General features: G+C 41.7%; 1 protein-coding gene across 5 annotated transcripts in view; it reads right to left on the bottom strand.

The window, feature by feature from the left end:
- DMD (dystrophin) overlaps positions 1 to 12,884 on the bottom strand; it is a 2,282,236-nt gene that overhangs the window by 737,280 nt on the left and 1,532,072 nt on the right. The window lies entirely within an intron of this gene.

The raw sequence follows: 12,884 nt of genomic DNA, 5'->3' as shown, positions 1-12,884 counted from the left end.
TTTTTTTTTTTTTTGCTTTTTAGACTTTATTTAGACAGGTAATAAAGTAACTAGCAGGGAGTAAAACCCCAGCTATATTATTTTTTGGAAAATAGGAGCTAGTAAAGTTTTTCTATTTGGATATGAAACACTGTTTCAAGGTCATTTAGAAATATTAAATTAATATTAACAGAGTTTAACCCTGTAGTGTAAGATAGCCCATGGTATTGGTTAAAATCTGAAGTTCCTGAGTAAAACACCTGGGAGAGAATCCTTCCCTCTGCCTTAGGAACTCTGTGACCCTCGTTAAGTTAGTTAACTTCTCTAAGCTTCATTCTTTTTTTTTTCTTCACAATTAAGGAAGGATAAAAATCAGGTAAGAGTCACGGGGCAGTTGTGTAGATTCAATGACTAATAAAGGAATTGTACATAGAACAATGCCAGAAAAATAACTAATATTAGCACAGTTCTTGACACTAGTAGGTAATAATGTTAAGTATGACTATTTTTATAAACACCAGATAAATAAGAAACACAGTGATGAACAAATAGAGTGAGAAGCTAGAGATAAGGACTGGAAATATGTGAAATAAGGAAAACTCAAAGGTCTATGTGTCTCTCTACTTACTGCAGGGGGCTGAACTTGCTGGTGTGAATTAATACAAAATACCAATAACAGCTAGGTTATCAAAGGTGGCTGATGAGGTGTAGGGAATGCCTCATCTAGCTTATACCCAATGGTCTCTGGAACAAAATATTCCCAGTAGGTCATTACCAGAGACACAGTGGACTATATAATTCAGAAGGGAAGCTTTGAGGGAAAGCTGCAAAAGACAACATCTCAATGGGAGACGTGAGAGGTATGGACAACAAGAGAACTGTCTTAGGAACATGAGAAAAATGTGCAGTGTTGGCATTCCTTTCTCAGGTGGCCTTTAATTACTTTTCATGGTTGTATTACTTTCTGCACTTTTAAGGTCGTATTTTTGTTAGAGAAGATGAAGAGAGTAATGAAGGAATGCCTCTTGTGCCTCAATTTTCTCAGGGACAAGCAGTTCCCACAGATGAAAGACATATCCTACCTAATAAAAGAGAAACATGGTAATTAGCATACGACTGCCATCCTTCCCATTGGCTAATCAGGGCGATATGCAAATTAACTGCCAGCCAAGATGGCGGCCGGCAGCCAGGCAGCTGACGTGAACAGGGAGGTTTGCTTGCTTCAGTGACAGAGGGAGCCAAGCTTCCCCACCTGCCTTGCCGGCCTCTCAGCTGCACTCTAAGCAACGTTGTAACAAATACAGAAGCTAAACAAAACCCTGGGCTTCGGCAAGCAGGACTGCAACATTGTTTCAAATACAGAAGGTAAACAAAGGCCAGAAACCTGCTTTCAGCAGCAGAGGTCTCATAGCTGGAGCCGAGCCTCAGAGCTAAAGCTGGCCCAGAATTTAAAAAAAAAAGGAAAAAAGGACAGGTTGGGAGCTTCAGTCACCCGCCAGCCTGAAAACGGCCCTCAGCCCCTCACCCAGGCTGGCCAGGCACCCCAGTGGGGACCCCCACCCTAAAGGGTGTGTGACCAGATGCAAACAGCCATCATCCCCTCATCCAGGCTGGCCAGGCACCCAAGCGGGACCCCCATCCTGAAGGGGGTGTGACCAGATGCAAACAGCCATCATCCCCTCACCTAGGCTGGCCAGGCACCCAAGCGGGACCCCAACCCTGATCCAGGACACCCTTCAGGGCAAACCAGCTGGCCCCCACCCATGCACCAGGCTTCTATCCTATATAGTAAAAGGGTAATATGCCTCCCAGCACCGGGATCAGCGGAGCCGAGAGGCCTCCCAGTACCGGGATCGGCATGACAGGGGGCAGCACCCAAACCCCCTGATGGCCCTGCAGCTCTGTGTGTGACAGGGGGCAGGGCCACAACCTCCCTATCTGCCCTGCTCTGTTCGTGACAAGGGGGAGCTCCTCAACCCCCTGATCAGCCCTGCTCTGTGTGTGACAGGGGGAGCCCCCCAACCTCCTGATCTCCTTGTGGCTCTGTGTGACAGGGTGGGGTGCCCCAACCCCCCCCCCATCGGCCCTGCCCTGAGTGTGACAGTGGCGGAACCCCAACCCCCTGATCCGCTCTGATCCCTGTGTGACAGGGGGCGGTGCCCCAACTCCCGTGATGGGCCCTGCTCTGTGCGTGATAGGGGGCAGCGCCCCAACCCCCTGATCGGCCCTGCTCTGTGTGTGACAGGGGGTGGTGCCGCAACCTCCCTATTGACCCTGCCTTGAGTGTGACAGGAGGCGGTGCCCCAATCGCCAATCGGCCCTACCCTGAGCGTGACTAGGGGAGGCATCGCAACCTCCCGATCTGCCCTGCTCTGTCTGTACATGACAGGGGGCGGCGCCCCAAATCCCCAATTGGCCCTGCTCTGAGCCCGACCAGGGGCTGCACCTAGGGATTGGGCCTGCCCTCTGCCACCCGGGAGCAGGCCTAAGCCAGTAGGTCATTATCTCCCGAGGGGTCCCAGACTTCAAGAGGGCACAGGCTGGGCTGAGGGACCCCCTCTCCCCCCCGAGTGCACAAATTTTTGTGCACCGGGCCTCTAGTTCTTGAATAAGACAGAAGGAAAAAAAAGTGAGGTGTCAGAATACATAACTAATGCTAAGAAGTAATAACTGAAAGACAAAGCGATAAAGAAGATAGAAGAAATTGTTTCTTGAAGCTATCTCACTACTCTGAGGCTCTTCCTAGAAAAAAAGAAACATAATCTGAGGCAGTAATAGCATCTTGTGATCCAACAGTCCAGTAGGAAGGAGTATGGGAGCCAACAAGATCAAGAAATATTAATAGGGATTCCAAGAGGGGAGCTTAATCCCTGGAGAGGACACAGGGGTGAAGATGAAATGAGAGCTAAATTAAAATAGTATTGTAGGAGCTAACCTTGGCTGACTAGAAAATATGGCCAAATTGTTATTTATTTTTAATTTTTTAAATAAATATATTTTTATTGATTTCAGAGAGGAAGGGAGAGGGAGAGATAGAAACAACAATGATGAGATAGAAAATCATTGATTGGCTGATTCCTGTATGCCCCACACTGGGGATCAAGCCTGCAACCCAGGCACGTGCTCTGACTGGAATCAAACTGTGACCTGGTGTACAGATCAATGCTCAACCACTAAACCATTCCAGCCAGGCTCAAATTGTTTTTAAAATAGACACACAATAGATATTGAGGCAACATACAGTCATTTGAGAGGATTTCAAAGTTCTGAGAAGTGTTGGAAGATGCTCCTTAAAAACAAAAAAACACCCGGACTTTTTGAAAATTTGACCATCTAAAGCAGTAGTTCTCAACCTTTTGGCCCTTTAAATACAGTTCCTCATGTTGTGACCCAACCATAAAATTATTTTCGTTGCTACTTCATAACTGTAATGTTGCTACTGTTATGAATTGTAATGTAAATATCTGATATGCAGGATGGTCTTAGGCAACCCCTGTGAAAGGGTTGTTTGACTGCCAAAGGGGTCGCAAACCACAGGTTGAGAACTGCTGGTCTAAAGAGAGCAAGAATGAGATATTTTTCTCTACACTTACTTCTGACCAAAATACTAGTTCCTAATGGAGTGGAAATGATTATGTCATCTCAAATTTCAATACAGTGAAGCATGAGAATGAAGAGAATTATCAGACTTCAACGTGTTCTGGAAAGCACATTAGGAAAAAAGTCTATTGAAAAGGAAGGCTAGGGCCAGAGACTGAAAAACAGAGAATGAATCAAGATGACCAAAAAGCACAAACAAATGACACAGAATGATAATATCACAAAATTCTCCAACGGGGAAAAAGGAAGTAGTACCACCAAGTACAAAGTCAGCTACCACAGATTCAGAGGAGGGATGAGAGGTCAAGCAATGCAGCAATTTGTACATCAGTTGTGGGCATATGATCTCATTTATGGACTGGTCAGGCCATTGATTTTGGTCTCTTCTCCAGCACTCAACATCTGAAAACATTTTTGCACTGCTGAAAACGGAAAATGTGTCCCTCTTGCTCACTACTCTATCCCCTGCAACTCACACTGGAATACAGTACCTATTCAATTGATATTGACTGAATGAATAAAATGGAAACAAAAGTCCATGCACAATAAGCTTTTCAGTAAATTTAGAGGCCATTTACTCATAGTGAGTTCTTAAAGATAACCTCTAAGGATGGTTTCTCAAAGACTAGGCACAGAACATGCCTAGGTTCTTGCTGTTCAGATCATTATCACTATTTTGGGGGAAAAAAGTAATGGAGGAAGACAATGGAAGGTCAAATATTAACGGGAGAAAATAGAATGAATCAATTCTTTTCCCCCCCACTTTTCTATTGGGGGGGGGGGGCAGGAAAGAACACTGGTCAAGAAAGAGAATGTAAAATAGACTATCTGGGGCCAGACTGTTGGACTGAAATCGTTGCTCTGCTACTTCTTGGCTGTATAATCTTGGGTAGGCTACTTAACCTCTCTGAATCTCCAAGCACTCCCTTGTAAACTGGCGATTATACTACTACTAGAAGCCTGGTGCACAAAATCCGTGCACTGGGTTGTGGAGGTCCCTCAGCCCAGCCTGCCCCCTCTCACAGTCCAGGAGCCCTCAGTGGATGTTCTACTGATGGCTTAGGCCCTCTCCCCATGGAGCCACAGTCTGGCAGCAGAGGCTTGGAGCAGGGGCTCCGTGTGTGTGTGTGTGTGTGTGTCTGCTGGGGGCCTGGACCCAGCTGCATCGGAGGCTCAGAGCAGTCGCCCCGCGCGCGCGCGCGCGCGCGTGTGTGTGTGTGTGTGTGTGTGTGTCCACTGGAGGCCTTCCCTCAGCCACACTGCAGAGGCTTGGAGCAGGCTACCCTCTGTGTTGATCTCTCAGGCTCCTGGCTGCTCCTGCATGTTCTCTCCCTTGAGCGGTGGCCAGGGTGGGCTGGAAGCCCAGGCCCCCAGCCATTCCTTGAGCGGTGGCCAGGGCAGGTGGGAAGCTTGGCTTCCTCCATTGCCAGGGGCAACCCAAGCCTCCAGCTCCATGGCCACCACCATCTTTGTTGGGTTAATTTGCATACTTGCCCTGATTGGCTGGTAGGTATAGTGGAGTGACACCAATTTGCATGTTTCTCTTTAATTAGTATAGATTTCTCTCACAGACAGTTGGCCTTACCATTTCCTAGATATAAAACTTTGCACAAGATTACAGGCATCTTGAGTTTAAGGGATTATATCATGCTTGCTAAACTGAACTTTTTTGAGCCTCAGACTATTCACCTGCCTAATGGGGAAAACAGTACTAATCTGAGGGAATTAACTATTTTATGAATTCAGTTATGTCCTAGCACTGTAGGTATGGTGTGTGTGTGTGTGTGTGTGTGTGTGTGTGTGTGTGTGTGTTATGTGTGTCTATATTTCTTTTCTTTGCCTGTTTGCTGCTAAATGCTTATTGGCTATCCACTTTCTACATTAGCATGACATTCTGGGCTCTGTGCTTCCTGAGCCAGACTTCACACTCCAGACTTATTTCCTTCCATTCTTCTGGGCTCCCTTACACCTCAGTCCATATTCAGCATTCTCCAATTTGTATGGGCCATTTCACAATTCCATGACCTTCCATATGCTCCATATACTTCATGAAATCTCTTTCACCCTTCCTTGCACAAAATCTCATTTCTTCTTTAAATCCCAACTTTAGATTTCTGTGTTTTTTGGAGTACCGGAAGAAGTTTGTAATTAAAAAGTCTCCACAAAGTATAGAATTACACCATACTTTTGGACCCAAAACACATTGATGTTTTTAACATTTTATTACTTAAATCTAATAATCACTAGGGAGAACAAAATCTTGCACCATTATTCATTTTGTTTTGTTGTGTTGGTTTTTCGTTTGTTTGTTTTTGTCTGTGGCTAAAGGGTGGCTGAGAGCTGGATTCTAAACTCAGAAACTTTAGGTCTCCAATAGTAGAAAAAAGTGCTATAACATAATATGGAAAGAGACTAATCTCCATCTACTTTCAGACATTTTATTAGGACCAATTCTACCTTGAACACTATTAAAATATGTCATTTTTCCTAAAAAGACTTGCCTCTAGATCCATGAATGTGTATTTATTTTTATTAAGCAAGATGTTTCAAAGGAGAAATTTTGAGGTCTTAAGAGCATTTATCTTATTTTATTATGTAAATTATATTGACTCATACAGCACTTTCAGATGTCTTAACTTTTAAGTGAAAAGAAAAAGTAGGGTTTCTTTTCCACTATGTCATTTTATTAGAAACATAAGCAATCCTCCTCATTAGGTAAAGTGTGGGCTGCTCAGATTTGTAATAGGGCTACAAAGAGAGATTTTGCCCAAACTGAGCAACAGGATCTTCACCCTTATGGTCGGGGAGAAATATTTAGTTGTTATAGGAAAGTTTTCTGTGAACTCCATAATTTAAAAGATGGAAAGGGGATTTGCTGAGTGTTATCTCAACCTATAATTGTGATCAGGTTAGGAGTTAGGATATATGAATTATTACACAGAATCTTAGACATGAAATTCTGGGATGAGTCTTGAGGTTCTCCTCCCTAGGGAGCATGGGAAATGGGTTTCCCTGCAGCTGGTGGGGATCCTTCTCTCCATGCCCCATTCAATGTCCCCACAGTCTATTCTATTTGCCTGCAACATCCATCACTTGCCACAGGCTGCTGAGGTAACAAGGAATTGGCTCATGGAGATCCAAGTTATTTGACTCAAGTCTGCAGAAGGAAGTATCTCTTTCTACATAGGGTCATCATGGAAAATGGTACTTATGGTGTCACACTATTAACTGTCCCTTCAGCAATGGATACTGGCATCTTTTCTGCTTAATTTGTTCATGTCAGAACCACATGTATTACAACATATACAAATAAGTGAGATAGATAAATACACACATCATATCTAGGTGTTTGTATGTGTATACTAGGGGCCCAGTGCACGGATTCTTGCACCTTGAATGGAACTGTGGGCCACAAGGCTGCAGTGGGCACAGGGACGGGTCCCAACCCATCCTCTGTGCCCCCGCCCAGCCCCTCCACCACAGCCCCACTCCTGCCACTGCCGTTCCCACACACTGACAGCACAGAGTGATTAGGGCCAGTGCCAGCAGCGGGTGTGAGCAGGGCTGTCACTGGTAGTGAGTGTGAGAGGCGGCTGCTGGCCCCAAACCTCCCTCAGGAGCATGGGGAAGTGGAGAAGCCATCGGGGGAGATCGGGGCTGGAAGCCGCTGGTTGCACACGCTGATGGCGCCAAGCGATCGGGGCTGGTGCCAGATGCTGGCAGTGGGTGCATGCACCCAGCGGGACTGTGGCACATGGGAGCAAAGAATTTTCAGTAACCACCAGAGGCTCGCCCTGATGACAGCGACTGGCACCCCCCTGTGGTCTGGCACCCCCCGCTCACCTGTTCCACCATCTTGCCGCAGCCAATGCCCTCCATGTTCTGCATGTGCCCCCTGATGGTCAGTGCATGTCATAGCAACCGGTTTTTCGATTGTTCCGCCATTCAGTCTTTTTGCATGTTAGGGTTTTATAAATATAGATATGTAAACCCACCCACCTATCCACCCATACACAGAGCCTGTATAGTGTCATGACTGATGATTATAGCATAATGTTTCTCATGATTTCCTTCAAAAATTAAAATAACTTTACTAAAAACTTTATTTTTTCTTCCATAGCTATGCAGACAGAAAGTCAAGCTCAAGATAGCTGATATGAATTGAGTTTAGCACAACAGTAGCATGAATAACACTAGGTGTAATATAGTTTTGCAAACCACATCTTTACTGAGTATTTTGTTAATTAATAGGTGTTGGCTTTAGGAGGGAACTCTCATTTTTTTTTTCCAGAAGTGTTTGAAGAACATTTCTCTAGTCTAAAAATTTAATTGGCTTCAGGGGTACATGATTAGTCAGACTAACAACTTTACTTAGGGCTTGAAAGGAGCTACTAAATCTTTTAAAAGCACACACAATGTATTTGGAATACTTCTTTTGAAGTATTCATATGTGGTTTTCCTGTAATTCACAGGTCTCCTTTGGTTGATAAGAAAGCAAGAAGCACATATTCTATTTTTAGCTTTGTTGTATGAATGCGGGTAACTTATTTTCTTTACTTTTGTACTTGAAAAATCAGAGAACTGGCTACATGATAAATTATTGGATTCACACTAATAAAAATATCTAAAAGTATTTGAGAGAGCATGGAGGGACCTAGAGAGTATTATGCTAAGAGAAATAAACCAATCAAGAGAAAGATAAATATCACATGATCTCACACATATGTGGAATCTAATGAACAGAATAACCTGATGAACAAAATAGAACCAGAGACATAGGAGTGTGGAACAGACTGATGAGTCTCAGAGGGAAGGCGGGGGTGGGTGGGTGGGTAGATATTAATCTGGGAACTTATATGCAAGACAATAGTGTGGTGAAGGCCTAGAAGGGGGGGAGGGTGCAGGGTGGATGGGGTCAATGGGAAAGAAAGGGGACATCTGTCATACTTTCAACAATAAAGATACATTTGAAAATTTTAAAAATTAACAAAAAATAAAAGTACCATTTTTACATGTGGTCAAATTGCATGACTATTTAATACTATGAGTTATAGGAAATATTTTTAGCTTCTTCCATATAACCAATAGATAAAATAATTAAGCAACATTGGGGAATAATCTTTGAATATCTGAAAAGATGGTATGTAGCTTAAAGAAATATGTACGAATTAGAGAGTACTTTTTAGGAAATCATATATGGACTCAGAAAAATCTATTGTGTGTCAGCAAGGAAGAACTTCACTTTTTCCCTCTAGATATCTGCAGTAGATAGATATAAGTGGAAAATTAGAAAAAAAATGTTATGAACACATAAACACATTTGCCTACATTCTTTCTTCTAATTCTAAAGACAAAATAAAATATGTGACTCAATATCATCAATTATTCACATTTCAGCCCAATAAGGGCTTGTGCTATACATGGGCAAGGCCTAGAGAATTGAAACTCAAGGATTCATGACAACTAGCTGTATTTCTGGATTTTAGAAAAAAATTGTTAGGTGTCAGAACCATAGGCTTTTAAAACTCAGTGACACTATCTTATCACTCTTATTTCTGGGTATTACAAATTTAACCCAAATAAGAAATATTTTCTGCTATTTGTAAGGAAGAAAGATCATCACAAACGCTACCATTACCAACATCATTTACTGAGGTAAGAATTCATAATCCCTGTTTTATTGATTTTTTTTAACCAAATAATTTTTAGGATAGGTATTGTTCCCATTTTACCAAATGATAAAATAACTTGCTCAGGATCTCACATTAACAAGTGACAATGCCAAGAGAGTGTGTTGAACCACTATACATCTTTTAAAGAATGATCTGACCATCAGATAGTTTTCCTAGATGCTGTACTCAATATGCAAGAATTATTAATTACATACATACTTTTGACTCCAAAAGCTATAGTTTACAACATATGGTACCCACAAAATACATTTGATACATATTCTAAATTGGCAAAAAAGATAACCCTGAACTAGCCATAAATAAATGGATTATAACAATCAAGTGCATCTAGCTTGCTCCCACAAGTTAGATATTATTCTTTAGGAGTCTCTCCAACATTCTTCCTTCACTAATTTGAAGACAGAAATAACCCATTCCCTTTTCAATTTTAGTTTGCATCTTCTAAGTGCCCTTCTATAACTCATATTATATGAATTCATCCTACATACTCTCAATAAAAAAGTAGGCTTTCTCATCTTCAGCATTACTGGCATTTTGGCACGGATACTTCTTTGGTGTGAATGACTACCCTGTGAATTGTAGGATATTTATCAGTATCCTTGGCAACAACACCTTCCGAGATCTGACAACCAAAGATGCTTCCAGACATTATCAAATGTTCTCCCAGGGAGGGAAATTGCCTCTGATTGAGACCTACTCATTTATCTGTCTCTTCTCATGTGTGTGTGTGTGTGTGTGTGTGTGTGTGTGTGTGTGTGTGTGTGTAGTTTATATACTTGCTTAGCATTTGTACTGGACATTCTTTGTGTCTATCCAATCTTGTGCTCTCTTGTACCTCAGAAGCATAGGTTAAGTGAAAATGTTAAGTGCTTTACTTATCCACAAGGTATCCATAATACACACTGAAAGCCATAGCTGGCATGGAATGCTGAAAAATATTACACAGGAAATGTCTTGGTGATGAAAATAAAAACATCTCCGGTTAGAGAATAAATGTCTACACATTCCTGCCCTTTCTGCATCTACACCCTTATTGTGAGATATTCTAGTTCTTCCCATCAAGAGCTATAGTATATTCTAGTTCCTCCCATCAAGAGCTATAGAATATTTCTCCACTCCTTGAATATGGATTGGCCAAGTGACTTGTTTTGGCCAATGGAATATTAATAAACATGACATCAGCAAAGGTTTGTGAAATGCTTGGGCACTGGGCTATGCTTGGAACCCTTTCACCACTATGTGAACTATACTAGCTAGGGAATAATAATAGGTGAGTGGCCTTGTCACATCCTTTGTCTTATCCAATATCCAGTAAGTGCCAGGCATAGAAGTGAGGCTATCAACTACCAGCTCACCATGAACACATGAAGGAACCCCACTGAGGCCAGCAAAAGAATCACCTAGATAAACCCAGCCCAAAGTAAACCCAAAACATTATGAGCTAAACAAATGGCTCTTATTTCAAGCCACTACAATGGGGAGTAGCTTATTACCCAGCAATAGATAACTAATACAGCATCCATTTTTACCCATCATAGACTTTCATGCAAAACAGGATTTTAAATGTCCCTCCCATGGTAACAAAAATAAAACAAAAATTTTTGAAGAGTGAAAATACAACAGTGGTTCTGATACATTAAGGCCCAGAGAAAAATTACCAATTTTATTTTCTATTACTCCTCCTCTGTATCCACTTTGCAACCTTTATGTGGTAAGTAGACTATGCCAGTATCTATCTATCTATAGTGCACTTCATTGAGGTTCTCTCCTGGAGTCGACAGACCCACACTCCAGAGACAATTAATAATGACTGTGAATTGCCATAACCAGTTTGGCTCAGTGGATAGAGTGTCGGCCTGTGGACTGAAAGGTCCTAAGTTCGATTCCGGTCAAGGGCATGTACCTTGGTTGTGGGCACATCCCCAATAGAGGGTGTGCAGGAGGCAGCTGATCGATGTTTCTCTCTCATCGATGTTTCTAGCTCTCTATCTCTCTCCCTTCCTCTCTGTAAAAATTCAATAAAATATATTTAAAAAAATGACTGTGAATGAATCACAGCTACATCCCTCCCTGGGTCTTGCTCCTAGTCAGGTTGAGGATATCGAGTACCAGCCCATCTGTCTCAATTTAAGACAACTCTGAAGGGGGAACCCAGCACCAATGCTCCCCGTCAGATTGGCTGAGGCTACAGTACAACTGCATTGTGGGTCAGCCTCTCCCTCTGCCCAATACAAGCATACCTCATTTTATTGTGCTTTACTTTATTGCCCTTCAAAGAAGTTGCATTTTTTTACAAATTGATGGCAAGAAGCTCCATCAGCAGAAATGTTATGACTTGCTTTATTGTGGTGGCCTGTAACTGAACCCACAATATCTCCAAGGTATGCCTGCACCACCTTCCTCACTTGCTTATAGGTGTATCTACCAAGAATACTTTCCAATAAACCTTCTGTATACAACTTTTGTCTTAGAAACTGCTTCTAAGGAATACAATCTAAGTCGCCATCACTTTGGTCTATATACATCATTGTTTGTTTCTAATATATGAAAGTAACATGATGTTTCCAGCCATTCCATCTTGGAATAGTATTATTTAAAATTAATTATTTATTGGTATCACATGTTCAATTAAATGCTCTGGAAATTGAAAAAAGCATGCAAGGGATATGTGGCATATTTATTGCTTAAGGGCTGATAAAAGTTTTATATTCTGGTTATACTCGAGTTTCAATTTATCATTTGAGTTGCTATCTCTTTAGTGAATTCTGAACACATCCTATAACTAAAACACCAAAGAGCTTGACAAATCCAACTACTGAAGTCTTGAACTCTGTCTTCGTCATGACATTGGAAATTTAGCCTCTATCTCGTGTTGGTTTGAAGTGATTGTTCTGGGATAAATTTAGCTTTTGATGTTCTGGGTCAGTAAACACGTTTTGAACTGCTGGTATGGAAAACACACTAATGGAAGTAGTGAAACTAGCTACATCAAAATCATTTCATGTTTTCATCTACCTTGTAGAAAAGCACATCAGGCCCACAAGTGCAATAATTACCAACTACACAATAGGAACCCCAAATCAAAGGTAGAAAACAGCAACAACTACATCAGGAAAACTACTTGCTACAAAGCATAAAAATAAAAGTATAATGTTTGTTTCTTTAAATCATGTCCACCAAACCATCTCAAATTCCTTTTGGAAGGAGGAGAGTTAGTCATAAATAAAAACATATTGTTCAAAGTTTATAAATCACGCTATTGAAATGGTGACACTCCTGGGAACATTAGCATGACAGTTTTCATGTACATACTTGCTATTGCTTCTAACTCAAATTGCATTATCTTTATTCTTTTGATGAATGGGTCTCACATTAAGAATGTAAAGATAGCTTGGGAGAACTGTGAGTCTATAGTTTATGTGTTATTATTGTTTTCAATAGGAACAGAGCTTACTTTATTAATTTAAGAAGATCTATGAAGCTATCCTGTTGTAGAGTTGGTTCACCTCTTATTTTTGATGATTAAGAACTGGAAATTTCTGGGGATGTTAAGTACAGCATATGGAATATAGTCATTAATATTGTAATAACTTTGTATGGTGTCAGGTGGGC

The sequence above is a fragment of the Myotis daubentonii genome, chromosome X, assembly GCF_963259705.1.
Source record: "Myotis daubentonii chromosome X, mMyoDau2.1, whole genome shotgun sequence".
Taxonomy (NCBI): Eukaryota; Metazoa; Chordata; class Mammalia; order Chiroptera; family Vespertilionidae; genus Myotis; species Myotis daubentonii.
This window is presented reverse-complemented; position numbering and strand designations above follow the sequence as displayed.